Here is a 20,528-nt window from a genome sequence, read left to right on the forward strand (position 1 = left end):
ATTTTACTCCGTATGTCCATGTGTCCCCATTGTTTCACTCTCACTTGTAAGTGAGAACATGTGGTATTTGACTTTCTGTTTTTGAGTTATTTCAGTTAGGATTCTGGCCTCTAGTCACATCCATGTTACCAAAAAAGACATGATTTCCTTCTTTTTTATAGCTGAGTAGTGTTCCTATATATATGTGTATATATATACACATACCACATTTTCTTTATTCAGTCCTCCATTGATAGACACTTAGGTTGATTCTGTATCTTTGCTATTGTGAATCGTTTTGAAAGAAGTGCAGGTATCTTTTTGGTATAATGAGTTCTTTCCATTGGGTATATACCCAGTAATGGGATTGCTGGATTGAATGATGATTCTATTTTTAGTTCTTTGAGAATTCTTCATACTGTTTCCCATAAAGGTTTTACTACTTTATAGTTCCACCAACAGTGTATAAGCATTCCCTTTTTTTTTTTCCTACAACCTTGTCAACATCTATTTTGCTTTTTTTTTTTTTTTTTTTGACTTTTTAATAATAGTCATTCTGACTGGTATGAGATGGTGGCTCATTGTGGTTTTTATTTGCATTTCTCTTATGATTAGTGATTTTAAGCACTTTTTCATATGTCTATTGGCCACTTGTATGTCTTCTTTTGAAAAATATTTGTTCATGTCCTTTGCTCACTTTTTAGTAGAGTTATTTGGCTTTTTTCATGTTGAGCTGTTTGAGTTTCTCATAGATTCTGGATATTAGCCCTTGTTGGATGCATAGTTTGCAAATATGTTTTCCAATTCTGTAGGTTTTGTGTTTACTCTGTTGATAGTTTCTTTTGCTGTGCAGAGGTTTTTTGGTTTAATTAAGTCTCATTTGTCAATTTTGGTTTATGTTAATTTGGATTTTGAAGACTTGATAACAAATTCTTTGAATAGGCCAATGTCCAGAAAAGTTTTTCCTAGGTTTTCTTCTAGGATTTTTATACTTACAGATATTACATTTAGTTCTTTAATTTAACTTGAATTAATTTTTTTATATGGTAAGAAGTATGAGTCCAGTTTTATTCTTCTGCATATGACTATCCAATTTTCCCGGCATCATATATTGAAAAGGGTTTCCTTTCCCGAGTGTATATACATATTTTTTACTTTGTAAAAGATCAGTTGGTTGTAGGTTCGTTGATTTATTTCTGGGTTCTCTATTCTGTTTCATTGACCTATGTGTCTATTTTTAGACCAGTACCATGCTGTTTTGGTTATCATGGCTGTGTAGTATGATTTGAAGTCAGGTACTGTCCGATTTTTCCAGCTTTGTTCTTTTTGCTTAGGATTGCTTTCACTCTTTGGGTACTTTTTTGGTTTCATGTGAATTTTAGGATTGTTTTTTTCTAATTCTGTGAAAAATAATGTTGGTAATTGATAGGGATTTCATTGAATCTATAAGTAACTTTGGGCGATGATATGGTTTGGCTCTGTGCTGCCACCCAAATTTCATCTTGGAGGTCCCATAATTCCCATATGTTGTGAGAGGGACCAGGTGGGAAATGATTGAATCATGGGGGTGGGTTTTTCCTGTGCTGTTCTTGTGATAGTGAATGGGTCTCATGAGATCTGATGGTTTCAAAAACAGGATTTTCTCTGCACAAGCTCTCTTTTTTGCCTGCTGCCCTCCACATAAAATGTGACGTGCTCCTTCTTGCCTTCCGCCATGATTGTGAGGCCTCCTCAGCCATGTGGAACTGTAAGTCCAATTAACCTCTTTCTTTTGTAAATTGCCGAGTCTTGGATATGTCTTTATCAGCAGCATGAAAATGGAGTAATATAGTAAATTGGTACTGGGAGTGGAGCGCTGCTGAAAAGATACCTGAAAATGTGGAAGTGGCTTTGCAACTGGGTAATAGGCAGAGGTTAGAAGAGATTGGAAGGCTCAAAAGGAGGCAGAAAAATGTGGGAAAGTTTGGAACTTCCTAAAGACATGTTGAATGGCTTTGACAAAAATTCTGATAGTGATATGAACAATAACGTCCAGGCTGAGATGGTCTCAGATGGAGATGAGGAACTTGTTGGGAACTGGAGCAAAGGTAACTCTTGTTACATTTTAGGAAACAGACTGGTGGCATTTTGTCCCTGCCCTAGAGATTTGTGGAACTTGAAACTTGAGAGAGATGGTTTAGGGTATCTGGCAGAAGAAATTTCTAAGCAGCAAAGCGTTCAAAAGGTGACTTGGGTGCTGTTAAAGGCATTCAGTTTTATAAAGGAAGCAGAGCATAAAAGTTTGGAAAATTTGCAACCTGACAATGAGATAGAAAAGAAAATCCCATTTCTGAGGAAAAATCCAAGCCAGTTGCAGAAATTTGCATAAGTAACAAGGAACTGAATGTTAATTCCCAAGACAATGGGGAAAATGTCTCCAGGGCATGTCAGAGGTCTTCATGGCAGCCCCTCCCATCAAAGGCCTGGAGGCCCTAGGAGGAAAATGTGGTTTCTTGGGCTGGGCCCAGGGTCCCTGCACTGTGTGCAACCTAGGGACTTGGGGCCCTATATCCTAGCCACTCCAGCCATGGCGGAAAGGGACAAATATATAACTCAGGCTGTGGCTTCAGAGGGTGCAAGCTTCAAGCCTTGGCAGCTTCCACATGGTGTTAAGCCTGTGAGTGCACAGAAGTCAAGAATCGGGGTTTGGGAACCTCCACCTCCTAGATTTCAGAAAATGTATGGAAACTGCTGGATGCCCAGGCAGAAGTTTGCTCTTGGGGTGGGGTCCTCATGAAGAAACTCTGCTAGGGCAGTGCAGAAGGAAAACATGGGGTGGGAGCCCCCACACAGAGTCCCTACTGGGTCACTGCCTAGTGGAGCTATGAGAAGAGGGCCACTGTCCTCCAGACCCCAGAATGGTAGATCCACTGACAGATTGCACCATGCACCTGGAAAAGCCACAGGCACTCAACACCACACCATGAAGGCAACCAGGAGAGAGGCTGTACCCTGCAAAGCCACAGAAGTGAAGCTGCCCAAGACTAGGGAACCTACCTCTTGCATCAGCATGACCTGGATGTGAGGCATGGAATCAAAGGAGATCATTTCAGAGCTTTAAGATTTGACTGCCCCACTGGATTTTAAACTTGCATGGGCCCTGTAGCCCCTTTTTTTTGGCCAATTACTCCCATTTGGAATGGCTGTATTTACCCAATGCGTGTACCCCCATTGTATCTAGGAAGTAACTAACTTGCTTTACCTTTTACAGGCTCATAAGTGGACGGAATTTGTCTTGTCTAATGAGACTTTGGACTGTGGACTTTTGAGTTAATGCTGAAATGAGTTGAGACTTGGGGGACTGTTGGGAAGGCATGATTAGTTTTGAAATATGAAGATATGAGATTTGGGAGGGGGCAGGGATGGAATAATATGGGTTGGCTCTGTGTCCCCACCCAAATCTCATATTGGAGATTCCATAATTCCCACATGTTGTGAGAGGGACCAGGTGGGAGATGATTAAATCATCGTGTGGGTTTTTCCTGTGCTGTTCTCATAATAGTGAATGGGTCTCATGAGATCTGATGATTTTAAACATGGGAGTGTCTCTGCACAGGCTCTCTTTTTTTTTGCCTGCTGCCATCCACATAAGATGTGACTTACTCCTCCTTGCCTTCTGCCAAGATTGTAAGGCCTCCCCAGCCACGTGGAACTGTAAGTCTAATAAACCTCTTTCTTTTGTAAATTGCCCAGTTTCGGGTATGTCTTTATCAGCAATGTGAAAACAGACTAATACAGGCAGTATGTCATTTTAAAAATATTGATTTTTCCAAATCATGACCAAGGGTTGGAAGCATGGTATGTTTTTCTGTTTGTGTCATTTTGATTTTTTATATCAGTACTTTGTTGTTTCCTTATAAGAATTTTTTACCTCCTTGATTAAATATATGCCCGGTATTTTATTATTATTATTTTTTGTAGCACTGTAAGTGGAATTGCCTTCTTGATTTGGTCCTCAGCTAGATTATTGTTGCTGTATAGAAATAGTACTGATTTTTGTATATTAATTTTTTATCCTGAAACTACTGAATTCATTTATCAAATCTAAGAGTTTTTTTGGTGGACTTTGTAGGTTTTCTGGATATAAGATGATATCATTAGCAAACAGTGATAATTTAACTTCCTTTTTTCTCATTTGGATGCCTTTTTTTTTTTTTTTTTTTTGCTCTTGTTTGATTGTGCTGGTGAGGACTTGTAGTACTACGTTAAATAAAAGTAGTGAAAGTAGACATCCTTGTCTCGTTCCAATTCTTAGAGGGAATGCTTTCAACCTTTCCCTGTTAAGTATGTTGTTGGCTGTAGGTTTGTCATATGTTGCCTTTATTATGTTGAAGTATGTTTTGTTCTATGCCTAGGTTGTTGAGGATTTTTATGATGAAAGGTCATTGAATTTTATCAATTGCTTTTTCCACTTTCATAGAGATGATCATACGGTTTTGTTCTTAATTCTGTTTATGTAATGTATCACATTTATTGATTTGGGAATGTCGAACCATCTTTGCATTCCTGGTATAAATCACTACTGATCATGGTATATTCTCTTTTTAATATGCTGTTGGATTCAACTTGCTTGTATTTTGTTGAAGATTTTTGAATCTGTGTTCATCAGAGATATGGGTCTGTACTTTTCTTTTTTTGTTGTGTCCTTGTCTGCTTTTGGTATCAGGGTGATCTTGGCCTTATGGAATGAGTGAGGGAGAATGCCCTCTTCAATTTTTTGGTGTAGTTTTGGGATAATTCCTCTTTGTTTTTCTTTGTGTGTTTGGTAGATTTTGGCTGTAAATTTATCTGATCCTGGGCTTTCTTTTGGCAGTTTTTTAAAATGACTTTGAAAATGCCATTTAATGTTTTTCTGGCCTGTAAGGTTTCTTCAGAAAAGTCCACTGTTAGTCTGTTGAGAGTTTCTTTTCTTTTTCTTTTTCTTTTTTTTAATAGATGACTAGGTGCTGTCCTCTAGCCAATTTAAAAATTCTTTCTTTCACTTTGACTTTAGACATTCTTAATATAATACGCTGTGCAAAGTCCTTTTTGTAATGTATTTGCTTAGGGATGGCTGGACCTTCTCTATCTGGATGTCAGCTCTTTTGATAGACTTGGAAAATTTTCACTGATTATTTTCTTAAGTAGATTTTCTGAACTTCTTGATCTCTCTTCTCCCTTGGGAATATTGATAATTCATATTTTGTCACTTTGTATAGTCCCAGATGTCTCAAAGGCTTTTTTAATTCTTTTGTTTTTTTCCTTATTTTTGTCTGACTGGAATAATTCAAAAGACCTGTTTTCAAATTTACAAGAATAAAACAACCCCATTAAAAAGTGGGCAAAGGACATGAGCAGACACTTCTCAAGAGATCACATTCATGTGGCCAACAAATAAATTTTAAAAAGCTCAACATCACTGATCATTACAGAAATGTGAATCAAACCCACAGTGAGATACCATTTCATGCCAGTCAGAATGGTGATTATTAAAAAGTCAAGAAAGCACAGATGCTGGTGAGACTGTGGAGAAAAAGGAACACTTTTTCACTGTTGGCGGGAATGTAAGTTATTGTAGAAGACAGTGTGGTGATTTCTCAAAGATCTAGAAGCAGAAATAGCATTTGACCCAGCAATCGCAATACTGGATATATACCCAAAGGATTATAAATCATTCTATTATAAAGATAAATGCATGCATGTGCTCATTGCAGCACTATTCACAATGCAAAGATATGGAATCAACCCACATGCTCATCAATAATAGACTAAATAAAGAAAATGTGGCACATATACACCATGGAATACTATGCAGCTATAAAAAAGGAATGAGATCATGTCCTTTGCAGGGATATATATGGAGCTGGAAGCCATTATCCTCAGCAAACTAACACAGAAACAGAAAATCAAATACCACATGTTCTCACTTATAAGCGGGAGCTGAAATGATAGCAACACGTGGACACATGGGGAGGAACAACACACACTGAGGCCTCTCAGAGTATAGGGGGTGGGAGGAGAGAGCATCAGGAAGAATAGCTAATGGATGCTGGGCTTAATACCTAGGTTATAGGTTGATCTGTGCAGCAAACCACCATGGCACACATTTACCTATGTAACAGACTACACATCCTGCACAGGTACCCTGGAGCGTAAAATCAAAATTGAAGGAAAAAAAAGATTTGTTTTCAATTTCTGAGTTTTGTTCTGCTTGATCTAGTCTATTATTGAAGCTTTCAAATGTATTTTGCATTTTCTTCAATGAATTTTTTACATCCACAGTATCTGCATTTTTTAAAAAGATACCTATTTCCTTGGTAAATTTCTCATCCATATTCTGAACTTTTTTGTACTGTTTTTCATATTTCTCTTGCACCTCATTGAGCTTTGTTAAAATCAATATTTTGGATTATTTATCTGGCATTTTGAGGCATTATTTTTTATTTGGATCTGTTGCCAGACAATTGTTGTGGTCCTTTGGTGGTGTCATAAATCCCTACTTTTTCATGTTTCCTATGTCCTTCCATTGATATCTGTGCTTCTGGTATAGCAGTCACCTTTTCATATTTCTTTGTCCACATTAATAAAAAATTTACTTTCTATATAATTGTTACAGATTTTAATAGTTTTATTCTTTTCACTCCCTCTTCTTGTTCTAAATGCCATTTTAAATTGTTAACTACGTATTGAAGTCAGCTCCACTATATGCCTCTTGTAGTTCCAAAGATTTCTTAAGTGATATCCAGGTCAACACTACTTACACCAGTACTGCAGCTTCAGATGCATGAAACCCCAGCTACCACAGAGGATGAAGTATCCTGTAAAGAGCATTGTGATACCACTGACTCCACTCTTCTTTATGGTGGTATTGCCCTTAGTCCAGCCTTTTTGTACAGCTCCCAAGAGCTTCATTAGAGAGAATTTGGAGATTGTAAGTCTGATTGGGGGTTTCAAACTTCTTATATCGTCAAATTTCTTTCCAACAAAGGAATTGTGAAAGTCTTCCCTTCTGGGGACTGATAAACTGTGGTTTCTGGGCCATTGCATTCCAACACTGAGGCTTTCCTGGGAACACCCCTAGTCCAAGATAGGCAGGAAACAACTCCAGCCCTATGGAGCTGGAAGGTCCTTTCTGTCAGTGGTTGTAGCATGATTGGTGAAGGGGCTCTGAGAAGTGTGATCCTGGGTTGAACCTAAAGGACCCTGTCACTAAATATGCAATGCTTGGAACTGAAGCCAGGTATGGGCTCCAGAGAGACTTGTTCTTTACTCTCCACTAATGCCTTTACATCTGAGACTCAATTATGACTGCAGTCTTTTACTTTCTCTTCTTGAATACATTTTGTAGACAGAGAGGCAAGACTTTGGCTGCTTGGTTGTGTTACAGAAAGAAACTCATTGTAAGTTATCGCCCTTGGAATGAACAAGCTTAAATGGAGTCTTCATCTTGAGATTTCTTCTCTGTGGCTGAATCATCAGTGTTGAAGTCCTCAGAGCCATGCTCATGGCAGTCCATTACTGCTTTTCTGTCCCAGACACACTTTTCTCCTGCATTTTCTCTACTCTGAGGCTAAGTTCTTATTCTTGGTTCCCCATGACTCAGATTTTGCCTAATGAGCTATTTTTAAGGCTTAATTAGTATTCTATGTTCTTTTCCCAAGTCTCAGTGTCTCTAATATCAGTGGAGACTCTTGAGGGGTGATCTCTACCTTTGGAATCTCTCTCATTGCTTGACAATGAGATTGTTACTGTTCTAACTCCATCAGTGAGATTCTTTGAACAGTGATAATCACCAGTAGGCATATCTAGTACTTTTACTAGATGCTGTTATCTTTGGGGATCATTTTTTTTCAATTTCAGATCAACAGAAACTGCTTACACATCATTAAGTATGGCTGAGGAATATTTTCTGTCTTGTTTTGACAAAGAAGTTTTCATTGAACTAACCAGTAAAGGTGCTTCAGTTTCTGAAGGATTACATCTACATTCCCCTGATTTAGGCAAATCTTTGTTAAGTTCTAGTTTAGGAACAATGTTCTCTGATGCATAAAATGGAGCCTTGGTTTCTCCTTGGAAAGTACTCTTTGGCTCAGTACTTTTTAACATTTTGAAGGAATTTGATTGTTGATGTCTTTGTCTGCTTTTGTAGTACTTGCTCTTTCCAAACCAAGGCTAGCAGTGGAAAGGACTTAATTGTCCATTCTGGTTTGCCCCTTATCAACTTAGTATTACTTACCTCACTCACTCTCCATTTCTAACTCTCTCCTTTTAGCTTTAATTAAATTTGTGTTTGTCACCACCCCCCCCCTTTTTTTTTTTTTTTAGCTTGTGGGAGTATAGCTTGCTTGAACTTTTTGATTAGCAGGTATGATTGGTGTGGTCATCTTACAATATGGCAAATGGAATTTTAATCATCTAAATGGCTTCATACAATAAAGACAGCCTTCTCTTTTGGATGGAATATCACTCATCCTCTTCTGGTGCTCCTTTAGGGGGATACTGATTTTGCAGTTGTTTCTCCCAGATCCCCATGTTTCCTAATCACCATTTCCGAGTTTGGCAGAGTTTGGCAGTTTTCATGTCAGTCTTGGAAGAGCTGAAAGCCCAGGAAACCCCCATGATGACCCCCACAGGGAAGCCCCATTCCAATTTTTTGAAAATTATTTTCATAGGGGAGAATTTTTTCCTAAAGATGTGTGTATATTGTTGGTTGAACAGGATATTTTAGCTTTGATTGTGGGTGCCTGTGATAGTGTGATCTTTGCGTTGACTTCTTCAACAGTACACAGGGTCAGTGGTATCTGTGATTTTCCTGATGGATTAGGGTACATTTATTATTACAGTTATTAGTTGAAGTAGTAGTGAAGTTTTGCTGGGGACTTGGATGTCTAACTGAGCAGGGCCTATGGTGGCAGCAGTGGGGCAACGTGCCTTTTTTTTTTTTTTCTGGACTCAGAACAGCTTATACCGACTCTGGTCTTTGCGGGTCCTGGAGGGCTGATTCTTGGGCATTCAGGTAGTTTTCTTAGAAGCTACAAGTGGCAGCAGCGGGCCAGGAGTGTGGGTGGGTTCTCAGGTCCCTCTGCTGTTGGTATTGTGTGGGTGATGGCAGTAGCAGTGGTGGAGCAACCTACTGGGACTTAAACAGTCTGTGTTGGTGTTCCTAGAAGCAGCAATGCATTCAGCAGTCTAGTCCCCAGTCTCACAGCTGCATGTAGCAGGGCAGTGGGTATTGTCTTTAGGAGAGCTTGGTTTCCCTGTCCCTCCTACTGCTGGGTGGTGGCTGCAACCACATCAACTCAAATTTGGCCCGAAGGTAGGACACAACTCACTGTTAAACTCTCAGAATGGTGCCAGCTGTGGGCTGGTGTCCAGAGTGGGTAGGCCCTCCCACCTCAGGCGAACAGCATGGGGAAGAAGCTATGAAGAGTGTAGTCTGCTCAAGTCTCAGTCTCATAGGAGCCTGTGGCAAGGCAGTGGATATTGTTCTAGGTATGTGTAAGAGAGCTTTGTTTCCTTGTCCCTCCTTGGCTAAGCGGTGGTTGCAACCACATCAACTTGAACTTGGCCCGAGGGTGGGGCCTAACTTAGCATTAAACTCTTAAAATGATACCTTGGGCTTGAGACCAGAGAGGGTGGTGCCCCTCCCAGGCAGGCAGTGTGGTCAGGAAGCTGTGGAGAGTACTGGCCACTCACATCTCGGTCTCAATAACATACTGCATCTGGGCAGTAGAGACCCTCCCAGAGGAGAAAGGGAGAACCTAGTCTCCCATTTCCCTGCTTGGAGCTGCGCAGTGGCAGCAGCCACATCTGTAGGTCCCCTGTAGCTAAGATCTCAAAGTGGCACCTTGCTGAGGCTGCTCTAGGCCTGGATGCCTGTGGGATTTCATGTGGGTTTCCTTTCTGGAGCAATGTCTCTGTGAAATCTTTAGGCAGCTCCGTACGTCAGGCTCAAGGGCCTAGTGGGTCAAGGGTCTCCCCTGTAGTCAAGGTCATAAAAGCTAAGCCCTTGGGGTTTCTCTCTTCCTGTTTCCCTGTGTTTAGAAGCCTCTCCCAGCTCTTAGTGAGTACCTGGCTGAGCAAGATGCCTCAGATCCTCTACTTACTTCTGATGCTTCCCATCTATTCTCTGTGAATCCCAGCATGCTCTCCTAGACCATCTCTTCAAAAGGTGAGTATCTACTTACTATTCTGATTCCTCTCTGTGGAAGAGGCACATACTACCTACATCTAGTCAGCCATCTTCCCTGAATTTCATAAAATCTGGTCACCCATCTTCCCTCAATTTTTTCTTCTGTAAAATGAAAAAGTTGAATTGGATGACCTCTAAGGTTCCTTGTGACCCTTTACACTAAACTTGCGTTGCCCATCATGACACAAAACAAGGATGTTGAGTTGGGTTTTAATTACCTACACGGTCAAGACAGGGCTATCCATCAGATGAAGCATAGACCAATAGGAATTGCCTAGTTGTTTAATCATTCTTCGATTTAACACTGTATTTAGGAAATGTATTTTGTTGACTATGGGATACTCACTATTGTTCCTTATTCTAGTTCTTTAAGAAAAATGATTTTTTTTTTTAAACTTAGAAATTGGATTTTATTGTACATTTATGTATACTTATAAGAAATAATACAGAGAGATCCTGTGTACCCTTACTCTTACAATATTGTGATATTATGCTATATAGTTTTACAAGATGTAACCATTGGGTAACATTGGGAGATTGATATTGATACAGTCATGATACAGAACATTTCCATCACCACAAGGGTCCCTCATGTTTCCCTTTTATACCCACACCCAATTTCTTCCTGCTCCCCACCCCTTCCTTAATCCCTAATAACCCTAGTATGTTCTCCACTTCTGTAATATTATCATTCAAGAATGTTATATAAATGGTACCATACAGTATGTATGAGTTTCTCTGCATTGTTACCAGCATTTGATTTTGTCACTATTTTTAATTTTAAACATTCTGATAGGTGTGCAGTTGTATCTCATGGTTTTAATTTGCTATGCCACTAATAACTGGTGATATTGAATATCTTTTTATGTGCTTCTTTGCCATCTGTGTGTCCTCTTTGGTGAAATGTTTTTTCATGCCCATTTTGCCCATTTTCTGTTTTTTGTTTTGTTTTGTTTTGTTTTGTTGAGATGGAGTCTCACCGTGTCACCCAGGCTGGAGTGCAACCTCTGCCTCTCAGGTTGAAGCAATTCTTTAGCCTCAGCATCTCCAGTAGCTGGGATTACAGTTGCCTGCCATCATGCCCAGCTATTTTTTTTTTTTTGTATTTTTAGTGGTCATGGGGTTTCACCATGCTGGCCACTCCTGACCTAAGTGGTCTGCCCGCCTCAGCCTCCCAAAGTGCTGAGATTACAGGTGTGAGCTACTGTGCCTGGCCCTTTTGCCCATTTTCTAATAGATTTTTTTAAGTGCTGAGTTTTTAAGAGTTCTTTTTATATTTAATGTATCATCATTTTTTTGATATGTGGTTTGCAAATGTTTTCTCACAGTCTATAGTTTGTGTTTTCGTCTTAGTAACAGAATCTTTCAAAGAGCAACGTTAAAAAAACTCAGAGTACAAGAATTTATTACACAATGTACATTAATTCTGATATGCCTCCAACTTTTATTTAGTTTTTGGAGTACATGTTCAGGTTTGTTACATGGGTAAATTGTGTGTCTCTTGGGTTTGGTGTACAAATTATTTCATCACCCAGGTAGTGAGCAAAGTACCTAATACATAGTTTCCCCCCCTCCATTCTCACTGTCCTCCCATCCTCCACTCTCAAGTAGGCTCCAATGTTTATTGTTCCCTTCTTTGTGTACATGTGCACTCAATGTGTAGCTTCTACTTATAGGTAAGAACATGTGGTATTTGGTTTTCTGTTCCTGCATTAATTTGTTTAGGATAATGGCCCCAAGCAGCATCCATGTTGCTGCAAAGAACATGATTTCATTCTTTTTTTTTTATGGTTGTGTAGTGTTCTATGGTGTATATATGCCATATTTTCTTTATCCAGCCCACCATTGCTGAGCATCTAGGTTGATTCCATGTCTTTACCATTGTGTGAATAGTGCTGTGATAAACATACAAGTGTATGTGTCTTTATAGTAGAACAACTGATATTCCTTTGGTTATATATTGCTTTCCACAGTGACTGAACTAGTTTACATTCTCACCAGCAGTATATAAGCATTCCCTTTTCTCTGCAACCCTGCCAGCATCTGTTGTTTTTTGACTTTTTAATAATGGCCATTCTGACTAGTGAGAGATGGTATCTCATTGTGGTTTTGATTTGCATTTCTCTAATGATTAGTGATGTTGAGCATTTTTTCATATGCTTGTTTGCTGTGTGTATGACTTCCTTTGAGAACTTTCAGTTCATGTACTTTGTCTATTTTTTAATGGGGTTGTTTTTTTACTTATTAATTTATTTAAGTTCCTTACAGATTCTGGGTACTTGACATTTGTTGGATGCATAGTTTGCAAATTTTTTCTCCCATTCTGTATGTCAAAGAGAAAAAGTTTTTAATTTGGAGGAAGTCCAGTTTGTCATTTTTTTCCTTTTATCGATTATGCTTTTGGTGTCAAATCTTAGAACCTTTTTGCCTAACCCTAGATCTTCATTTTTTCCTATGGTTTTTTTTCTAAAAGTTTTACTATTTTATACTTTATTTTAATGTATATAACTTATTTTGAGTTAATTTTTATACAAAGTGTGAGATTTAGGTTGAAGTTCATTTTATTGCCTATGGGTGTCCAATTGCTCCAACACAGTTTGTTGAAAAGTCTGTCTTTCGTCCCTGAATTGCTTTTGTACTACTGTCGAAAACCATTTGGGCATATTTATATGGCTCTATTTCTGTGTTCTCTGTTCTATTCCATTGATGTATGTATCTGTAGACCAATATCACTTAGTCTTGATTACTATTGTTATATAAATAGTTCTGAAATTAGGTATCTTGATTCTTCTTCATTCTTCTTTTAAAAAATTGTTTTAGCTCTTCTAGTTCTTTGATTATTCATATAAATAGTAAAATAGTCTTGTCTAAATATAAAAAAAATACCTACTGAGATTCTGATAAGAATTGCATTAAACCTATGCATCAATTTGGGGAGAATTAACATCTTTAATATATTATTTCAATGCATTAACATGGTAGTTTTTATTTTTTTTATTTTTGGTCCTATCTTTGGTTTTGGGCTAAGTGTAATACTATCTTCATAAAACGTATTGGAAAATGTTTCTTCCCTTTCTATTTTCTGCAAAACATTATGTAGAATTGGTGTTATTATTCTTCAAACATTTTGTGAAATTTTCCAGTGAACCCACCTAGGCCTGCAGATTTCTTTTTTTTTTTAGTTAAAAATTCAATTATTTTAGTAGTGATATGGATTTTCAAATTATGTATTTCATATTGGGTGAGTTATGGTGATTCGGGTTTGTTGGGGAATTGGTTCATTACATCTAAGTTGTCAAAATTATGTTTGTAGTGTTGTTCATAGTATTTCTTTATTATCGTTTTTGTGGCTGTAGGGTCTTTAGTGAAACTTCCTGTTTTATTCCTGATATTGGTGATTTGTGTCTTCTCTCTCTCTCTTTCTTTAGAGACAGAGTCTCACTCTGTTACCCAGGCTGGAGTGAGGTGTGATTATAGATCACTGCAGCCTCAAACTGCTCAAGTGATCAAGGGATTTAAGTGATCCTCCCCTCTCAGGCTCCCGAGTAGCTGGGACTATAAGCACATACCACCATGCTGGGCTAAGTTTGTTTTATATTTTTGGTAAAGATGGAGGTCTTGCTATATTGCCCAAGCTGATCTCAAACTCCTTGCCTCAAGCAATCCTCCTGCCTCAACCTCCTGAAAGCACTAGGATTACAGGAATGAACCACTACCCCTAGCCTGTATGTTTTTGTTGTTTTAAAATCTATTCATCCACTGTTTTTTTTGTTTTTTGATTTTTTTCATTAGTGATATGGGATAGGGAGCAGGGAAATGCTAGGAGGAGAAGGCTGGGGTCCCTGGCCAGCATTCCACCCCTGGGCCTGTGCCCATGGACCTATGTAAGGACAGGCATTTCTGTTTTCGTGCCCAAATGTTGAATTTTCCAAGACCACCTGGCCTGCTATGCCCCCATCCTGTTCCTGTAAAAACCCTGAGACCCTGGTGGGCAGAGATGCAAGTGGCTGGACGTCGAGAGGATCACACTGGTGGAAGAACACACAAATGGTTGAACGTTGGGAAGAACACATTGGCTGAAGAGCACACTGACAGGCACCAGCAGTTGCTGGTGGGCCATCAACTGGCAGAACAATGCAGACCTGAGGGGAATTTGGCTGGAGTGGTTGGAGGATAGTCTGGCTGCTGGGCACCCCAACTCCAGGGGAAAACCACCTTCCCACTCCATCCCCCTTCTGGGCCTCCCCATTCACCTTGATGAGAGCTACCACTACTCAATAAAAAACCTTGCAGTCATTCTCCAAGTCCATGTGTGATCCGATTTTTCTGGTACACTAAGGCAAGACCCTGGGATACAGAAAGCCCTCTGTCCTTGCGATAAGACAATTTGCACTGGTTAACACAAGCCGCTTTTGAACGGCTACACTGAAAGAGCACACTGTAACACATGCCCACTGGGGCCTCAGGAGCTGTAAACATTCACCCCTAGACCCTGCCATAGGGTAAGAGCCCACGTTCCACATGACCTACCCGTCTGCCTGCTATCCCTAGGGGTTTCGAGCAGCGGGTCATGAAGAAGCGAGCCACACGCCCGGCACATGAACTGTTCCTATTTCAACAGGACTTAAATTTACCCTATATTTTTTCTTTTATCTTTGTTCTCTTTTCTCAGCTCTCTGTTTTCTTCTTGTCTTCTAGTGGGTTGTTTGAACAAGTTTTAGTGTTCCATTTTGTTTTATTTATAGTGTTTTTGAGTGTATCTCTTTGTATAATTTTTTTTTAAAGTTTGCTCTAGGTGTTGCAACATATATAGTTTATCACAATCTACTGGCATCATTGTTTTACCAGTTTGTGTAAAGTATATGAATGCTACCTGCATCCTTTTCCTCTCCTTTGTTTATAATTGTCATATTTACTCTATATCTACATTTAGAACCATGTAATAGAGTCTTATAATTTTTGTTTCAATGGTCTATCATAATTTAGAAAACTCAGGAGGCAAAGGAAAGCCCATTTTATTTACTCATATTTCTGTTGCTGCATCCTTTTTTCATTTCTGATGTTCCAAGCTTCCTTCTTTTAACATTTGTGTTTAGAGAGCTTTTAAAAGCTGTTATTTTAGGGTAGGTCTACTTTTGAAAAACTATCCTAATTTTCCTTTACGTGAGAATGTACTGCTTTCTCCTTAATTCCTGAAGGGTAATTTCACTGGGTGTAAAGTTCTGGGTTGACAGTTCTTTTCACTTGAAAGATACTGTGCCACTTCTTTCTGGCCTCCATGGTTTCTCCAGGGAGAAACTCACTGTTATTCAAATTGTTTTCCCCTACATGTACAGTGTCATGGCTGCTTTCAACACTTTGTCTTTAGTTTTCATAATTTTAATTATGATGTGTCTTCCTGTGTATTATTTTGTTATCTTGTTTGGGGTTCACTCAACTTCATGAATTTGTAGTTTTATGTTTCTTGCTAAATGTGGGAAGTCTTCAGCCATTAGTTCTTTAAGTACTTTTTCATCCCTGCCCTCATTTTTCTCTCCTTCCAGGACTTCAGTGGCACAAATTTTACATTTAAAAAATGCTTCCAAAGGTTCCTGAAGCATGTTCACTTTTTTCAAGTCTTTTTTCTCTATGTTGTTTGTATTGAGTAATTTGTATTGTTCATTCTTTCTGTTCATGATTTCTTTCCTCTATTTCCTCCATTCTGCTGTTGAACTTATTCACTGAGCTTTTTAAAATTTCAGTTACTATATCTCTCAGTTCTAAACTTCAATTTGATTCTTCTTTATGTCTTTCATTTGTTTGTTGAGACATTCTTTTTCTTTGCTAAAGCTTTTTATTTTTTATTTGTTTCAAGCCAGTTTGTAATTACTCATTGAAACATGTTTATAATGGCTGCTTTAAAATATTTGTTAGGTAATTCTAGCACCTTTGTCATCGGTTGTTGGCATCTATTACTTTTTTTCATTCAGTGGAGACCTTTCTGGTTGTTAGTATGATGTGTGATTTTTGATTGAAATCTGGACATTTTCATATTATGTTATGAGACTCTAAATCTTATTTAAACCTTCCGTTTTGACTGGCCGTCTCTGACACCACTCTAGTAGTGGAAGGAGGGAGGTGCCACCTTATTAATATCATGCATAATGGAAGTCTAGTTTCTCCAATTGGCCTTGTTGACACTTGAATGGGAGGAACTACCTATTACTGCTGGGTGAGGGTGGGGATTCTGGCTCCATTGACACTGTGGTGGAGGTGGCCTCATTATTGCTGGGTGATGGTGAAAGTCTTGATTCTTTAGTAGGCCTCCTCTAACACTACCTCAGTGGGGTGAGGAGGGTGCCTCATTACTGCTTGATGGGGGCAGAAGTTCTGGCTCCTTGTGTGGTTTTTTACTCACACTGCAGGGAGGAGGAGATCATGTTATTGGCCAGAGGGATGAACGTCCTGGCACCCTACTTGGCTTTCTTTGATACCACTCTGGTGAGCGTGTTGGAGCACCTCATTACTGTCTCATGAGAGTGGAAATGTAGGCTCCCCACATGGTCTTCATTGGCATGGATGGGAGTGGAGCAACAGCTTTTTCTGTGGGGTTAGGCTGGAATAGAGTTCTTCTTGTCTAAAAATTTTCTGTCTGACTAGGCCACCCTTTTCCTGGCCTTCAGCTAGAGAGAACAAGCTTTTGTTCAGGCTATTTTGCCCATGCGTGTTGATATTTTCTTGTTTCTGGCTTCTTCAGCTGCAGGTCTCAGATATATTAGGCAAAAATGAATCCCAAGGAACACATGACCATGTTGTTCTTTGGGTTGTGATGTTCCTAGCAAGCAATCTTCTCTCCACCTTTCAGAGACTTCCTGTGTTTGCTTTACATATTATGTCCAGGGCTAATAGTTTTACCTAATAGGTGGAATAAGGAAAAGTACATTTATTTCATCTTCCTGGAATAATGTGTCTTATAGAAAAGATCTTTTATTTGCTGCTGAAGTTAGGAGTTTTAGTGGATGAGAATGGGGTAGTTGAGGGGAGGAGGAAGAGAAAGGAGAGGAAAGAAAAACAGATTCTACCACTCCTAAAAAACTCTGTGAGTCCTGATTGAATATTTGTTCATTCATCATTCAACAAATTTTTTTTTTATTATTATTATTGTTATACTTTAAGTTCTAGGGTACATGTGCATAACGTGCAGGTTTGTTACATATGTATACTTGTGCCATGTTGCTGTGCTGCACCCATCAACTCGTCAGCACCCATCAACTCGTCATTTACATCAGGTATAACTCCCAATGCAATCCCTCCCCCTGCCCCCTCCCCATGGTAGGCCCCGGTGTGTGATGTTCCCCTTCCCGAGTCCAAGTGATCTCATTGTTCAGTTCCCACCTATGAGTGAGAACATGCGGTGTTTGGTTTTCTGTTCTTGTGATAGTTTGCTAAGAATGATGGTTTCCAGCTGCATCCATGTCCCTACAAAGGACACAAACTCATCCTTTTTTATCGCTGCATAGTATTCCATGGTGTATATGTGCCACATTTTCTTAATTCAGTCTGTCACTGATGGACATTTGGGTTGATTCCAAGTCTTTGCTATTGTGAATAGTACCGCAATAAACATACGTGTGCATGTGTCTTTATAGCAGCATGATTTATAATCCTTTGGGTATATACCCAGTAATGGGATGGCTGGGTCATATGGTACATCTAGTTCTAGATCCTTGAGGAATCGCCATACTGTTCTCCATAATGGTTGAACTAGTTTACGGTCCCACCAACAGTGTAAAAGTGTTCCTATTTCTCCACATCCTCTCCAGCACCTGTTGTTTCCTGACTTTTTAATGATCGCCATTCTAACTGGTGTGAGATGGTATCTCATTGTGATTTTGATTTGCATTTCTCTGATGGCCAGTGATGATGAGCATTTTTTCATGTGTCTGTTGGCTATATGAATGTCTTCTTTTGAGAAGTGTCTGTTCATATCCTTTGCCCACTTTTCGATGGGGTTGTTTGTTTTTTTCTTGTAAATTTGTTTGAGTTCTTTGTAGGTTCTGGATATTAGCCCTTTGTCAGATGAGTAGATTACAAAAATTTTCTCCCATTCTGTAGGTTGCCTGTTCACTCTGATGGTAGTTTCTTTTGCTGTGCAGAAGCTCTTTAGTTTAATGAGATCCCATTTGTCAATTTTGGCTTTTGCTGCCGTTGCTTTTGGTGTTTTAGACATGAAGTCTTTGCCCATGCCTATGTCCTGAATGGTACTACCTAGGTTTTCTTCTAGGGTTTTTATGGTAGTAGGTCTAACATTTAAGTCTCTAATCCATCTTGAATTAATTTTCATATAAGGAGTAAGGAAAGGATCCAGTTTCAGCTTTCTACTTATGGCTAGCCAATTTTCCCAGCACCATTTATTAAATAGGGAATCCTTTCCCCATTTCTTGTTTCTCTCAGGTTTGTCAAAGATCAGATGGCTGTAGATGTGTGGTATTATTTCTGAGGACTCTGTTCTGTTCCGTTGGTCTATATCTCTGTTTTGGTACCAGTACCGTGCTGTTTTGGTTACTGTAGCCTTGTAGTATAGTTTGAAGTCAGGTAGCGTGATGCCTCCAGCTTTGTTCTTTTGACTTAGGATTGTCTTGGAAATGGGGGCTCTTTTTTGGTTCCATATGAACTTTAAAGCAGTTTTTTTCAAATTCTGTGAAGAAACTCATTGGTAGCTTGATGGGGATGGCATTGAATCTCTAAATAACCTTGGGCAGTATGGCCATTTTCACAATATTGATTCTTCCTATCCATGAGCATGGAATATTCTTCCATTTGTTTGTGTCCTCTTTTATTTCACTGAGCAGTGGTTTGTAGTTCTCCTTGAAGAGGTCCTTTACATCCCTTGTAAGTTGGATTCCTAGGTATTTTATTCTCTTTGAAGCAATTGTGAATGGAAGTTCATTCATGATTTGGCTCTCTGTTTGTCTGTTACTGGTGTATAAGAATGCTTGTGATTTTTGCACATTAATTTTGTATCCTGAGACTTTGCTGAAGTTGCTTATCACCTTAAGGAGATTTTGGGCTGAGATGATGGGGTTTTCTAAATATACAATCCTGTCATCTGCAAAGAGGGACAATTTGACTTCTTCTTTTCCTAACTGAATACCCTTGATTTCTTTCTCTTGCCTGATTGCCCTAGCCAAAACTTCCAACACTATGTTGAATAGGAGTGGTGAGAGAGGGCATCCCTGTCTTGTGCCAGTTTTCAAAGGGAATTTTTCCAGTTTTTGCCCATTCAGTATGATATTGGCTGTGGGTTTGTCATAAATAGCTCTTATTATTTTGAGGTACATTCCATCAATACCGAATTTATTGAGCATTTTTAGCATGAAGGGCTGTTGAATTTTGTTAAAAGCCTTTTCTGCATCTTTTGAGATAATCATGTGGTTCTTGTCTTTGGTTCTGTTTATATGCTGGATTACGTTTATTGATTTGTGAATGTTGAACCAGCCTTGCATCCCAGGGATGAAGCCCACTTGATCATGGTGGATAAGCTTTTTGATGTGCTGCTGGATCCGGTTTGCCAGTATTTTATTGAGAATTGTTGCATTGATGTTCATCAGGGATATTGGTCTAAAATTCTCTTTTTTTGTTGTGTCTCTACCAGGCTTTGGTATCAGGATGATGTTGGCCTCATAAAATGAGTTAGGGAGGATTCCCTCTTTTTCTATAGATTGGAATAGTTTCAGAAGGAATGGTACCAGCTCCTCCTTGTACCTCTGGTAGAATTCAGCTGTGAATCCATCTGGTCCTGGACTTTTTTTGGTTGGTAGGCTATTAATTATTGCCTCAATTTCAGAGCCTGCTATTGGTCTATTCAGGGATTCAACTTCTTCCTAGTTTAGTCTTGGAAGAGTGTAAGTGTCCAGGAAATTATCCATTTCCTCTAGATTTTCTAATTTATTTGCGTAGAGGTGTTTATAGTATTCTCTGATGGTAGTTTGTATTTCTGTGGGGTCGGTGGTGATATCCGCTTTATCATTTTGTATTGCGTCTATTTGATTCTTCTCTCTTTTCTTCTTTATTAGTCTTGCTAGCGGTCTGTCAATTTTGTTGATCTTTTCAAAAAACCAACTCCTGGATTCATTGATTTTTTGGAGGGTTTTTTGTGTCTCTATCTCCTTCAGTTCTTCTCTGATCTTAGTTATTTCTTGCCTTCTGCTAGCTTTTGAATGTGTTTGCTCTTGCTTCTCTAGTTCTTTTCATTGTGATGTTAGAGTGTCAATTTTAGATCTTTCCAGCTTTCTCTTGTGGGCATTTAGTGCTATAAATTTCCCTCTACACACTGCTTTAAATGTGTCCCAGAGATTCT

General features: G+C 39.0%; 1 protein-coding gene across 3 annotated transcripts in view; it reads left to right on the plus strand.

The window, feature by feature from the left end:
• The first annotated feature begins 10,059 nt into the window (after positions 1-10,059).
• The window catches only part of LOC105483348 (solute carrier family 4 member 10), a 452,662-nt gene continuing 442,193 nt past the window's right edge, over positions 10,060-20,528 (plus strand). For 2 of the 3 annotated variants that reach the window (XM_011744188.2, XM_024793282.2), the window contains exon 1: positions 10,060-10,168. The gene's annotated coding sequence lies outside the window, so the exon portion shown is untranslated. The remainder of the gene's footprint in view (positions 10,169-20,528) is intronic. The other variant, XM_011744189.3, reaches the window with a different exon arrangement.

This window comes from Macaca nemestrina, chromosome 11, assembly GCF_043159975.1.
Source record: "Macaca nemestrina isolate mMacNem1 chromosome 11, mMacNem.hap1, whole genome shotgun sequence".
NCBI lineage: Eukaryota > Metazoa > Chordata > Mammalia > Primates > Cercopithecidae > Macaca > Macaca nemestrina.